This window comes from Physeter macrocephalus, chromosome 15, assembly GCF_002837175.3.
Source record: "Physeter macrocephalus isolate SW-GA chromosome 15, ASM283717v5, whole genome shotgun sequence".
In the NCBI taxonomy this organism is placed as follows: Eukaryota; Metazoa; Chordata; class Mammalia; order Artiodactyla; family Physeteridae; genus Physeter; species Physeter macrocephalus.
The window spans coordinates 46,309,316-46,323,632 of record NC_041228.1 but is presented as its reverse complement, the minus strand read 5'-3'; the positions used below and the strand labels follow the sequence as shown (position 1 = coordinate 46,323,632).

At 40.4% G+C, this 14,317-nt stretch overlaps 1 protein-coding gene across 1 annotated transcript in view; it reads right to left on the bottom strand.

The window, feature by feature from the left end:
* LOC112062188 (vomeronasal type-1 receptor 90) overlaps nucleotides 1-14,317 on the bottom strand; it is a 34,597-nt gene that overhangs the window by 19,639 nt on the left and 641 nt on the right.

Here is a 14,317-nt window from a genome sequence, read left to right as displayed (position 1 = left end):
ACAGAATTTGTGGAAGGTTTGGAGAAAGGGGGTCCTGAAAAAGTAGTTTTGTGCCTGGTCAGGTTGGGATTAGATTAAATTTAATTAGGTAAATGGACTTTGTTATTAAAAGTAGGCTGGTGGGGGAGACCTTCAAGATGGTGGAGGAGTAAGATATGAATTAAAGAATGAGGAAAAAACCAAAATGTAGATGAAAAGAGGAAGCTCCAGAAACAGAATCAAGGAAGAGAGGGAGGTGTTGGAATAACTAGATTGTATTTGTTAAAATTTATAATAATAACTTTATAGATAACAGCAGACTTACATAAATACACACATCTATAAAGAAATAGATGAATGAAAAGTGATGGAAAACAAATCCATAACATTAATATTTCAAAAGGAATTTCTGACATTTAATAGAAACTACACAATTGTGAATTAATAAACAATTTTGTGAAAATTGCAAATGCAAGTGAGTTAATAGTAATTTAAATTTCAAATTAGATTCAAAAACATTTATGTGGTGGGGGACCTTCAAGATGGTGGAGGAGTAAGATATGGAGATCACCTTCCTCCCCACAGATACATCAAAAATACACCTACATGGGCTTCCCTGGTGGTGCAGTGGTTGAGAGTCTGCCTGTGGATGCAGGGGACGCAAGTTCGTGCACCAGTCCAGGAGGATCCCACATGCCGCAGAGTGGCTGGGCCCGTGAGCCATGGCCACTGAGCCTGTGAGTCCGGAGCCTGTTCTCTGCAACGGGAGAGGCCACAGCAGTGAGAGGCCCGTGTGCCACAAAAAAAAAAAAAAAAAAAATACACCTACATGTGGAACAACACCTACTGAACACTGGCAGAAGACCTCAGACTTCCCAAAAGGCAAGAAAATCCCCATGTACCTGGGTAGGGCAAAAGAAAAAACAGGGATTGGACCTGAACCTCTGGGAGGGAGCTGTGAAGGAGGAAAATTTTCCACACACTAGGAAGCCCCCTCACTGGTGGGTACGGGGTGGGAAGCTTCAGAGTCACAGAGGAGAGAGCAGCAACAGGGATGCAGAGGACAAAGAGGAGAGATTCCCACACAGAGAATCAGTGCTGACCAGCACTCACCAGCCTGAGACGCTTGTTTGTTCACCTGCTGAGGCTGATGGCTGGGAGCTGTGGCTCAGGCTTCAGAGGTCAGACCCCAAGAAGAAGACTGCAGTTGGCTGTGGGAAGACAGCATCAAGGGGGCTAGCATGCCACAGCTAGCTAGGAGGGGGTCTGGGAAAAAGTCTGGACCTGCCAGAGAGGCAAGAGACCATTGTTTTAGGATGTGTGAGGATAGGGGCTTCCTGCTCTTTGTGCCCACAGACAGCAAAGCACCACCTAAGCAAGCTCCAGAGACAGGCAGGAGGCGTGGCTATCATCTTGGAGCACAGAGGTGGGCACAAACCACTAACGCCACCTCTGCTGCCACCAGGAATCCTGTGCACAAGTGCAGGTCACTACCCAAACCTCCTCGGGGGCCTGTGCAGCACACCACTGCCAGGGTCTCATGATCTAAGGCCAACTTCCCCAGGAGAACAAACAGTGCACCTCAAGCTGTTGCAATGTCATGTCAGCCTCTGTCACCACAGACTCGCCCCACATTCCAATTATGACTACTGTACCCCTCCCTCTCTCCAGCCTGAGTGAGCAAGAGAGCCATAATCAGCAGCTGCTTTAACCCCCTCCTGTCTGGGTGGGAAACAGATACCCAAGGGTGGCCTACATGCAGAGGTGGGGCCAAAACCAAAGCTGAACCCAAGGAGCTGTGCGAAAAAAGAAGAGAAAGGGAAATTTCCCCATGCAGCCTTAGGAGCAGTGGAGTAAATCCCTGCAATTGACTTGATAAACCCTGCATCTGTGGAATACCTGAATAGACAACAAATGTTCCCAAAATTGAGGAAATAGACTTTGGGAGCAACTGTAGACTTGAGGTTTGCTTTCTGCATTTGATTTGTTTTTGGTTTACGTTTATCTTAGTTTAGTTATTAGTGTTTGTTTTTATTGGTTTGGTTGCTCCATTACTTTTTTTTCTCTCTTTTTGTGAGTGTGTGTGTGTATATTTCTTTGTGTGATATTGTCTGTTTAGTTTTGCTTTTACCATTTGTTTTACAGTTCTGTCTCTTCGTTGTTTTTGTTTTTGTTTTCTTTTTTTCCATGCCATGTGGCTTGCAGTGTCTTGGTGCACCTTCTGGGGGTCGGACCTGAATCTCTGAGGTGGGAGACCTGAGTGTAGGACATTGGAACACCAGAGACCTCCCAGTCCCAAGTAATATTAATCGATGAGAGGTCTCCCAGAGATGTCTGTCCCAACACTAAGACCCAGGTCCACCTAACGGCCAGCAAGCTCCCATGCTGGATGCCCTATGTCAAACAACTAGCAAGAGAGAAACACAACTCCACCCAATAGCAGAGAGGCTGCCTAAAGTCATACTAAGTTCAGAGACACTCCAAAACGCTGCACGGGAAACAGCCCTGCTCACCAGAAGGACAAGATCCAGCCCCACCTAGAGAATACAGGCACCAGTCCCCCCCACCAGGAAGACTACACAAGCCACTGAACCAAACTTACTCACTGAAGGCAGACACCAAAAATAAGAGGAACTACAAAAATGCAGCCTGTGAAAATGGGACCCCAAACACAGTAAGTTAAACAAAAGGAGAAGACAGAGAAATATGCAGCAGATGAAGGAGCAAGATAAAAACCCACCAGACCAAACAAATGAAAAGGAGATAGACAGTCTACCAGAAAAAGAATTCAGAGTAATGATAGTAAAGATTATCCAAAATCTTGGAAAAAGTATGGAGAAAATACAAGAAACGTTTAATAAGGACCTAGAAGAACTAAAGAGCAAACAATGAGAAGCAACACATTAAATGAGTTTGAAAATACTCTAGAAGAAATCAAGAGCAGAATAACTGAGGCAGAAGAATGGATAAGAGACCTTTAAGACAGAATAGTGGAAATAACTGCCACAGAGCAGAATAAAGAATGAAAATAATTGAGAACAGTTTTAGAGACTTCTGGGACAATAGTAAATGCATGAACATACAAATTACAGGGATCCCAGAAGCAGAAAAGGAAAAGAAAGGGTCTGAGAAAATATTTAAAGAGATTATATTTGAAAACTTCCCTAACAGGGAAAGGAAATAGTCAGTAAATCCAGAAAGCACAGAGAGTCCCATACAGGATTAAAAACAATGAGAAACACACTGACACATATTAATCAAACTATGAAAAATTAAATACAAAGAAAAAATATTAAAAGCAGCAAGGAAAAAGCAACAAATAACATAAAGGGAATGTCCAAAATGTTAACAGCTGCAAGCCAGAAAGGATTGGCAGGAAACATTTAAAGAGATGAAAGGGAAAAACTTACAACCAAGATCACTCTAATAAGCAGGATCTCATTCAGTTTTGATGGAGAAAGTAAAACGTTTACAGACAAGCAAAAGTTAAGAAGATTCAGCACCACCAAACCAGCTTTACAACAAGTGCTAAAGGAACTTCTCTAGGCAGGAAACATAAGAGAAGGAAAAGACCAAACAAAAACAAACCCAAAACAATTAATAAAATGGTAATAAGAACCTACATATCAATAATTACTTTAAATGTAAATGGATTAAATGCTCCAACCAAAAGACACAGACTGGCTGAAGGGATACAAAAACAAGACCCATATATATGCTGTCTACAAGAGACTCACTTCAGACCTAGGGACACATACAGACTGAAAGTGAGGGGATGGAAAAAGATATTCCATGAAAATGGAAATCAAAAGAAAGCTGGAGTAGCAATACTCATATGAGGCAAAATAGACTTTAAAATAAAGAATATTAGAAGAGACAAAGAAGGACACTACATAATGATCAAGGGATCGATCCATGAAGAAGATATAAAAATTGTAAATATTTATGCACCCAACATAGGAGCACCTCAATACATAAGGCAAATACTAACAGCCATAAAAGGGGAAATCGACAGTAACACAATCATAGTAGGAGATTTTAACACCCCACTTTCACCAATGGAGAGATCATCCAAAATGACAATAAATAAGGAAACACAAGCTTTAAATGACATATTCGACCAGATGGACTTAACTGATATTTATAGGGCATTCCATCCAAAAACAACAGAATACACTTTCTTCTCAAGTGCTCATGGAACATTCTCCAGGATAGATCATACCTTGGGTCACAAATCAAGCCTCAGTAAATTTTAGAAAATAGAAATCATATCATGAATCTTTTCTGACCACAATGCTATGAGACTCGATATCAATTACAGAAAAAAATAAACTGTAAAAATACCAACATATGGAGGCTAAAAAATACACTGCTAAATAACCAGGAGATAACTGAAGAAATCAAAGTTGAAATCAAAAACACACCTAGAAACAAATGACAATGAAAACATGATGAACCAAAATCTATGGGATGCAGCAAAAGCAGTTCTAAGACAGAGGTTTATAGCAATACAATCCTACATCAATAAACAAGAAAAATCTCAAAGAAACAACCTAACCTTACACCTAAAGCTATTAGAGAAAGAAGAAAAAAAAAAACCCCAAAGTTAGCAGAAGGAAAGAAATCATAAAGAACAGATCAGAAATAAATGAAAAAGAAATGAATGAAAAAGTAGCAAAGAACAATAAAACTAAAAGGTGATTCTTTGAAAAGATAAACAAAATTGATAAACTATTAGCCAGATTCATCAAGAAAAAAAAGGGAGAAGACTCAAATCAACAGTATTAGAAATGAAAAAAGAGAATTAACAACTGATATTGCAGAATACAAAGGATCATGAGAGACTACTACAAGCAAATATATGCCAATAAAATGGACAACCTGGAAGAAATGGACAAATTCTTAGAAAAGTACAGCCTTCCAAGACTGAACCAGGAAGAAATAGAAAATATGAACAGACCAATCACAAGCACTGAAATTGAAACTGTGATTAAAAATCTTCCAGTGAACAAAAGCCCAGGACCAGATGTCTTCACAGGTGAATCCTATCAAACATTTAGAGAAGAGCTAACACCTATTCTTCTCAAACGCTTGCCAAATAGAGCAGAGGGAGGAACACTCCCAAACTCATTCTACAAGGCCACTATCACCCTGATACCAAAACCACACAAAGATCTCACACAAAAAAGAAAACTACAGGCCAATATCATGGATAAACATAGATGCAAAAATCCTCAACAAAATACTAGCAAACAGAATCCAACAGCCCATTAAAAGGATCATACACTTTGATCAAGTGAAGTTTATCCGAGGAATGCAAGGATTCTTCAATATATGCAAATCAATCAATGTGATATACTATATTAACAAATTGAAGGATAAAAACCATATGATAATCTCAATAGATGCTGAAAAAGCTTTTGACAAAATTCAATACCCATTTAAGATAAAAACTCTCCAGAAACTAGTCATAGAGGGAACCTATATCAACATAATAAGGGCCATATGTGACAAACCCACAGCCAACATCATTCTCAATGGTGAATAATGGAAACCATCCTCTCTAAGATCAGGAACAAGACAAGGTTGCCCACTCTCACCAATATTATTCAACAAGTTTTGGAAGTTTCAACCACAGCCATCAGAGAGGGCCATATGTGACAAACCCACAGCCAACATCATTCTCAATGGTGAATAATGGAAACCATCCTCTCTAAGATCAGGAACAAGACAAGGTTGCCCACTCTCACCAATATTATTCAACACAGTTTTGGAAGTTTCAACCACAGCCATCAGAGAAGAAAAAGAAATAAAAAGGAATCCAAATTGGAAAAGAAGAAGTAAAGCCATCACTCTTTGCAGATGACATGATACTATACATACAGAATCCTAAAGATGCTACCAGAAAACTACTAGAACTATTCAATGAATTTGGTAAAGTAGCAGGATACAAAATTAATGCACAACAACCTCTTGCATTCCCTTTCACTAATGATGAAAAGTCTGAAAGAGAAATTAAGGAAACACTCCCGTTTACCAATGTAACAAAAAGAATAAAATACCTAGGAATAAACCTACCTAAGGAGACAAAATACCTGTACTCCAAAAACTATAGGATGCTGATGAAAGAAATCAAAGATGATACAAACAGATGGAGAGATATACCATGTCCTGGGATTGGAAGAATCAACAGTTGGAAAATGACAGCACTACCCAAAGCAATCCACAGATTCAATGAAATCCCTATCAAATACCAATGGCATTTTTCACAGAACTAGAACAAATTTTTTACAATTTGTATGGAAACACAAAAGACCCTGAATGGCCAAAGAAATCTTGAGAAACATAAACGGAGCTGGAGGAATAAGGCTCCCTGACTTCAGATAATACTACAAATCTACAGTAGTCAAGATAGTATGGTACTGGCACAAAAACAGACATATAGATCAAGGGAACTGAATAGAGAGCCCAGAAATGAACCTACACAATTTATGTCGAAGGAGGCAAGAATATACAATGGAGAAAAGACAGCCTCTTTAAAAAACGGTGTGGGGAAAACTGGACAGCTACATTCAAAAGAATCAAACTAGACTACTCTCTCACACCATGCACAAAAGTAAATTCAATACGGATCACAGACTTAAATGTAAGACTCCATTCTAGAAGAAAACATAGGCAATAAGCTCTGTGACATCAGTATTAGTAATTTTTTTTTTGGATATGTCTCAGGCAAAAGAAACAAAAATAAACAAATGGGACTATATCAAACTAAAAAGCTTTTGCACAGTGAAGGAAACTATGAACAAAATGAAAAAGCCACCTATGAATATAAAAGACCTAAATGTAAGGCCAGACACTATCAAACTCTTAGAGGAAAACATGGTCAGAACACTCTATGACATAAATCAGAGCAAGATCCTTTTTGATCCACCTCCTAGAGTAATGGAAATAAAAACAAAGATAAACAAATAGGACCTAATGAAACTTACAAGCTTTTGCACAGCAAAGGAAACCATAAAAAAAGATGAAAAGACAACCCTCAGAATGGGAGAAAATATTTGCAAATGAAGAAATTGACAAAGCATTACTCTCCAAAATATACAAGCAGCTCATGCAGCTCAGTATCAAAAAAACAAACAACCCAATCCAAAAATGTGCACAAGACCTAAATAACATTTCTCCAAAGAAATATACAGCTTGCCAACAAGCACATGAAAGGATGCTCAACATCACTACTCGTTAGAGAAATGCAAATCAAAACCACAATGAGGTATCACCTCACACCAGTCAGAATGGCCATCATGATGGTGGGAGGGAGATGCAAGAGGGAAGAGATATGGGGATATATGTGTATGTATAGCTGATTTACTTTGTTATACAGCAGAAACTAACACACTATTGTAAAGCAATTATACTTCAATAAAGATTTTAAAAATAATCTACAAACATTAAATGATGGAGGGTGTGTTGAGAAAAGGGAACCCTCTTGCACTGTTGGTGGGAACGTAAGTTGATACAGTCACTATGGAGAACAGTATGAAGGTTCCTTAGAAAACTAAAAATAGAACTACCATATGACACAGCGATCCCACTACTAGACATATACCCTGAGAAAACCTTAATTCAGAAGGAGACATGTACCACAATGATCATTGCAGTTCTATTTACAATAGCCAGGACATGGCAACAACCTAAGTGTCCATTGACAGATGAATGGATAAAGAAGATGTGGCACATATATGCAATGAAATATTACTCTGTCATAAAAAGAAACAAAACTGAGTTATTTGTATTCAGGTGGGTGGACATTGAGTCTGTCATACGGAGTGAAGTGAGTCAGAAAGAGAAAAACAGATACCGTATGCTAACACATATATATGGAATCTAAAAAGAAAAATGGTTCTGATGAATCTAGGGGCAGGACAGGAATAAAGCTTAGAGATTGAGGGTGGACTTGAGGACACGGATGGGGGGAGGGTAAGCTGGGACAAAGTGAGAGAGTAGCATTGACATATATACACTACCAAATGTAAATAGATAGCTAGTAGAAAGCAACTGCGTAGCACAGGGAGATCAGGTCGTTGCTTTGTGACCCCCTAGAGGAGTGGGATAGGGAAGGTGGGAGGGAGGTGCAAGTGGGAGGGGATATGGGGATATATGTATACATATAGCTGATCCACTTGGTTATACAGCAGAAACCAACCATTGTAAAGCAATTATACTCCAATAAAGACATTAAAAAAAAATGTAGGGTGGTGCAGGACTGGATTTGATTCCTCTCTCTATTAAGAGAACAAAATTTTCTTGGAATACACGGATAGATTCCAAAACTGTGTTAAATGAAAAAAAAATCTATGGAGTTTATAACACTATATTATTTGTATGAATTACAAACATTCACACTCAAAATAATAGTTTATATTAATTATATGTCAAACACACTGCAGTTTTTGCCTAAGTGGTTGGGGATAGAAAATTTAATTTAAACAAAAGAGAAGAAAACCCCACAAGAGTCCCTTGAAAGAGCTGAAAGAATGATGTGCCACGAACCAAGTAGTACAGTTTACCCTGTGCAGCTGAGGTCCAGAAAGAAAACCTGCAAGCCCTAAGTCTGATTCATTTTTGTAAAAACTCTATATCCAGATGTACATATATGCCTGAAAGTTCAATAGCATTTGCAGTGAAATATTAACAGTGGTTATTTCTGGGTGCTGGAATGGGACATGACTTTTATTTTCTTCTTCTTCTTATCTATATATTGTAGACTTTCTAGACAATGGACATACATTCTTTCGTATGAAGGAATGCAACTTTACTTAAAATCCTAAAGATATGTGCCATGTTTTTCTAGCTTAGTAACCTGTACACATGCCCACAGTGTGAAGCTTTGAAGGCTTGTGTCGCTGAAAGATGACCTGAAGTTCTTGTTTCTGGTTGTGCTTCACATGAAAATGGAGAGGGGTAAAACTTTAAAGAGCTGAGCATTTGGCAGTCGTATTTACCAAGAGAAAGAATTCCGCATGGAGAAAGAGAGAGAACAGCATATTGAGCAGTGATTTTCTTTCATTGGCTCCCCCTAAGAAACTCAATAGTATACAGTTAAAAACATTGTCTCTAAGAGCTACTATTTTTTTCCCCTGTTTGAAATCCATCGGCAAGGAACACATAAAATATCTGCCTTCCTCCCATTCAGGTATCAAATGAAGCTACTGAATTTTGTTTTTAATCACTGAGATTTGGGATTTGAGAACATTTGCAGTCCTTTCCATGGGGTGGCCCTGTCTGTACATTTTGCAGGAGAAACATCCATTCACACTTATACATAAGGTGAATGTATTATTAATAATGATTATTGATAGCTGGCATTAGAATTCCTCTGAGGGAGGGAACAATCCTTGTTTCATAAAAATTTTTGATGAGCTCTACCGGGTAGGAGACTAGTAGTTAAAACCAAAAAAGTTGGTGATAAGATGCCCTGAAGGATACAGTGAGAGAAATTTTGCTTTGTTCCCCAAAGAAAAGTGTAGCAAAAACTCAGGAGAAAAGAAAATATACAGAAAGGAGCCAAGAGGAGGTATAAAGTTCTGAAGAAATAACCAGATAATAGCCTGGCATGAGGTTTTATAAACGGGGATGTCCAATGATAGGTCAGAAGTTGTTTGAGGTCTACGAACAACTGCTCTTCCCTGCTTCACATTTTTGGTAAGGTTTATTTCTAGAAACAGGAGATGAAGCTGAGTTTTATATCAGGGAGGCCGCATGTGAGGAAGCAAGAGGCCAAAGTTCAAAGCACCCCAAGAACACTTGAAACCCCTTAGACTCCACAGCATTTTTGACTTTCACACCCACCCTATCTGGATCTTCAGAGTGACCACAGATGGCAAGCCGTTTATCTTCTGCTTCACCAGGAAAACAAACCCAGAGCATGCCAAAGAAGGAAGACAATTTCCTTTGCAGGGAGCTGCACAGGTTACCAAAGACTTCTAAGGTCTCTCAAGTTTCTGCTCTTAGATACTGTGAGGCCAGAGTAGCTTTCAGAAGAGCTTCTCCAGTAACAGTGAGCTGCTTTAATTGCCTGAATCCCCTGTAGATTGTTATTACAGAACTTAAAATACTAGGCATAGCAATAATGCACTCTGGATGCTAAGGGCAAAGGGGAAAATGATATCTACTGTCCCAGCCGTGTTACATAGCTCATCTTATTTAATGCTTATTATGATCCTGGGAGGTGAGTAGTATTATCCCTCACTTTACACAGGAGGGAGCTGAGCTCAGAGAGGTTAAATCACTTGCCCTGCATTTCACCGAGTTAAGAAGTGATGGGACCGGATTTGATCCTGACCTGTTCTCAAAGTCTAGTCTCTTTCTACTCTGTTATCCTCTTTCTTCTGAAGGAATAATCAAAAGATATATAGCAGCTGCCTTCTGAGAATACTTAATAAAAAAGGACTGACTGACAAACCATTCTCTCTTTTTTTTTTTTTTTTTTTTTTTTTTTGTGGTATGCGGGCCTCCCTCTGCTGTGGCCTCTCCCGTTGCGGGGCACAGGCCCCGGGCCCGCAGGCCCAGCGGCCATGGCCCACGGGCCCAGCCGCTCCGCGGCATGCGGGATCCCCCCAGACCGGGGCGCGAACCCGGTTCCCCTGCATCGGCAGGCGGACGCGCAACCACTGCGCCACCAGGGAAACCCCAAACCATTCTCTTTTGATGTTTCCATCATTTCTAGTGATATGTTCGTGAACTTATCACAGAATCTTCAACTTGTAAGGGAAGCCCCAGAGAGCCTCTAAACCGGGAGATCCTTTTGGGATTGGGGTGGGTGTGAGTGGGGTTTAAGCTGAACTTTGATTGAGAAAAAAATAATCCAGGATAAGGGAAGTGAGAATCCACTTTAGGCAGAATAATTCATACGGGGGAAGGGTGAGAATTAGCTCGATGAGGCAGCCAGCATGGAGGTGGAATCTGCAGAGCTAAAGTAGGGAGCATGCACAAAGCTGGGCATGCTTATACATGTGTTTTAAGTTCCAGGCAGGTTCATTTCCCTTCAGCTAAGCAAGTGAGTATTCATCATCTAGTCTGCATGTATCAAGCACTCTGCTACATGCTGGGAACCCAAAGATGAATATGGAAGGGGTGCATGACCATAAGGAACTTGGTCTAATTGGAAGGTAGAGTGGATATTGTTGGTGTCCTCCAAAGTATCCTTTATCTTTCCCCCTTCCTACAAGGACCTGAACTTTCCAGTCTTGGAGTCTCAGCCAGTTATCACATTCCTATCTCCTTTGTACTCATGATTGGTTTAGGGATGGCACCAGTCTTTCACTGATTCAATCCAAGAAAGCTCAGAGCTTTTGTCTTCATGAGGGGAAGAGAAGTTCTTTCTTCCAATCTGGATATCAGTGGTAAAACTTGTACTAGGAGCTGTGGCAATCATTCTGATACCATGAGGGATTAGTCTGAAGGAAAAACCAGGAAGATGCGGTCAAGAGAAACAGAAAAATGAAGCCCAATGATCCTATGAACCTCTGGATCAAACTACACCTGAAGCCTGTGTACGTCTTTTCCTTTATGTGAACCAATATAATCCAGTCTGAGTTGGATTTTCTGTAACATGCAGTAAAAACAATCATTTAAGGAGATATAAAAATAGATCATTCCAACATCAAATGGTGAATGCTGTAATAAAAATATAAACAGAGTGATGTGGGATTTTAGTGGAGAGGCACTGACCCCAACTCTGGGATACAGGGAAGGATTTCTAAGGAAATGATAATTTAACTGAACTTTGAAGGATGAACTAGAGTTAGGTGGGGAAGGAGTTTCAGGTAGAGGGGACAGCATGAGAACGGGCACAAAGACACAAACTATATGATGTTTGTGGGGAACTTCAAAGAGTTTGGTATTACTAGATGATAAAGTGCAAAGCTTGGCTGGCTGGCAGTGTGACTGGGGAGAACTCTGGTTTTCACTCAGTAGGTGAAAAGGAGACAAGAGAGTTGATAGTCTATATAACTCTACCTAGAATAATTGCAGTGGTGAAACTCTAGATATGGAAAGAAGCAACAGGGGAAAATATTTCCTGGATGATAATAGACTAGTAAGACAGGTGATCCAGATAATTTTAGACTATCAATAGGGCAAAGGCCTACAGTACCCAGTATCTTGGAGGTGCTTGACCCCACTTAACTTCTGAGAGCAGAGGTTCTGGGAGTATTTAGGTTGGTATCACTGTTGTCATTGGGGTCCTTGGCCGGGGATGCCATGATTTCCCAAGCTTGGGGTCTCCTGGGCCTCTACATACCCAATGCCTCTTCTTCCCAGGCCTAATTTAACCTACCCACCCAGAGCCACCAATGCAACCAGGAGTCTCCAGCTCAGCCTTCCCGATGTCTTCCATACCCCAAATCTACCCACTCTAACCAGGACTCTGCTCACAGACGTTCCTTCCCTCACACCTCCCCAGCAGAAAAAAGAAGAGAACTTTTCCTGGTGGTGAGCCCATGTCCCCCCCCCAGTGTGCTTGCACATGAGCTAGGCCAGGAAAAAAGAGCTCTGCCCTGAGGCTGGCCTTTAGTTGGAGGCTCCAATACTGGCAGCAAAGACCTTCAGGGACATTTTCTGCTTCCCTCACTACCAGGCTCTGGCTGGAGGACCTATTGTCCCCTAGGGAGTATGTGTGCGTGTATGTTTGTGTGTGTGTGTGTATGCATGTGTGTGATGTCTTTGTTTTTCTCCTTTCCACCTGGCCTCCCAGTTTCTCAAAAGCAATGTCCAAGAGTAGGTCCAAAGGTCCTGAGGTCCCATGGGTCTTATTTTCTTGGGACTAGAGTGCAGGAGGAAACTGTATGATGAAGTCTGGGTGTCAAGGGACTTTCATCCCATAGTTTGGACCCCAAAAGATCTTTGTAAAGATGTTAGTTGCATAAAAGAATCAAAATACTTTTTTTTCCTGTGAAAGTCGGTTTTCACAAATCTGTGCTGCTTGTAGTACACACTCTAAAGATAGTCTTAAAGATGCTTCTAAGAGTACTAGTTGCATAAATGAATGGGGATAGTGTTATTTCTGTGAAACACTGTGTTCCTCAGTTTCTGCTGCATGTTATACACTCTAAAAGTGATGGTTGGGACTTCCCTGGTGGCACAGTGGTTAAGAACCCGTCTGCCAATGCAGGGGACACGGGTTTGAGCCCTGGTCCAGGAAGATCCCACATGCCACAGAACAACTAAGTCTGTGTGCCACAACTGCTAAGCCTGCACTCTAGAACCCATGAGCCACAACTACTGAGTCCATGTGCCACAACTACCGAAGCTCACGTGCCTAGAGCCCATGCTCCACAACAAGAGAAGCCACTACAATGAGAAGCCTGTGCACTGCAATGAAGAGTAACCCCCACTCGCTGCAGCTAGAGAAAGCCCATGCACAGCAACAAAGAACAAATGCAGCCACAAATAAATAAATAAATGAAATAAAATAAAATAAAAGTGATGGTTGACTTCATGAATCAGCATAGTCTTATTCCTGTGAAACACTGTGCTGCATATTACATGCTCTGTAGAGGCAGATCTATGAAAGATGTTTCTATGAGTTGTAGTCATCTGAAAGAATGAGGATAGTGTTCTTTCAGTGAAATACTGTGTTCACATTATACTGTGCTGTACATTTTACACTCTCTAAAGACACCTGATTAAAAGTTGTTTCCAAAGAGCTCATTGTGTGAATGAATCAGGGTAGTGTTTTGTTACTGAAAGACTCTACTGTGCTTCAAGTTACACAATTTGTAAGGAGACATGTGTAAAAGATGTATCAGGAAAGTGAAGTGTTATTTAAGTGAAACATTGCATTTACCTTTATGTGGTTTATGTTATGTACTCTCTAAAGTCACATTGCAAGAATAAATGAGGACACTGTTATTTCAGTAATACACTGTGTTCACCACTCTATGCTGCATGTTATACACTCTGTAAGGAAATGTGTAAAGAAAGTATTAAGAATGCTAGTTGCATGAATGAATCAGCATTGTGTTATCATGTGAAACAGTGTGTTTCCCATTCTGTACTGCCTGTTATATGCTCTTCCATGTTCCAGCCCAAGCCTGAGCCAGAATTAAAATCCAATAGCAGGTACCAACATGAATACAAACATGGACATATACAAAAACCAGACCCAACCCCAACACTATATCCTGCCCCTGCCCCCAATTCTTACCCTGACCTTACCATTTGCCCTAAACCATAACCCTAAATCTAACTTTAGCCTTACCTGACCCCAACCCTGAACCTCACTCTAACTTTACTTTTTTTTTTTTTTTTTTTTTTTGCGGTACACGGGCCTCTCACT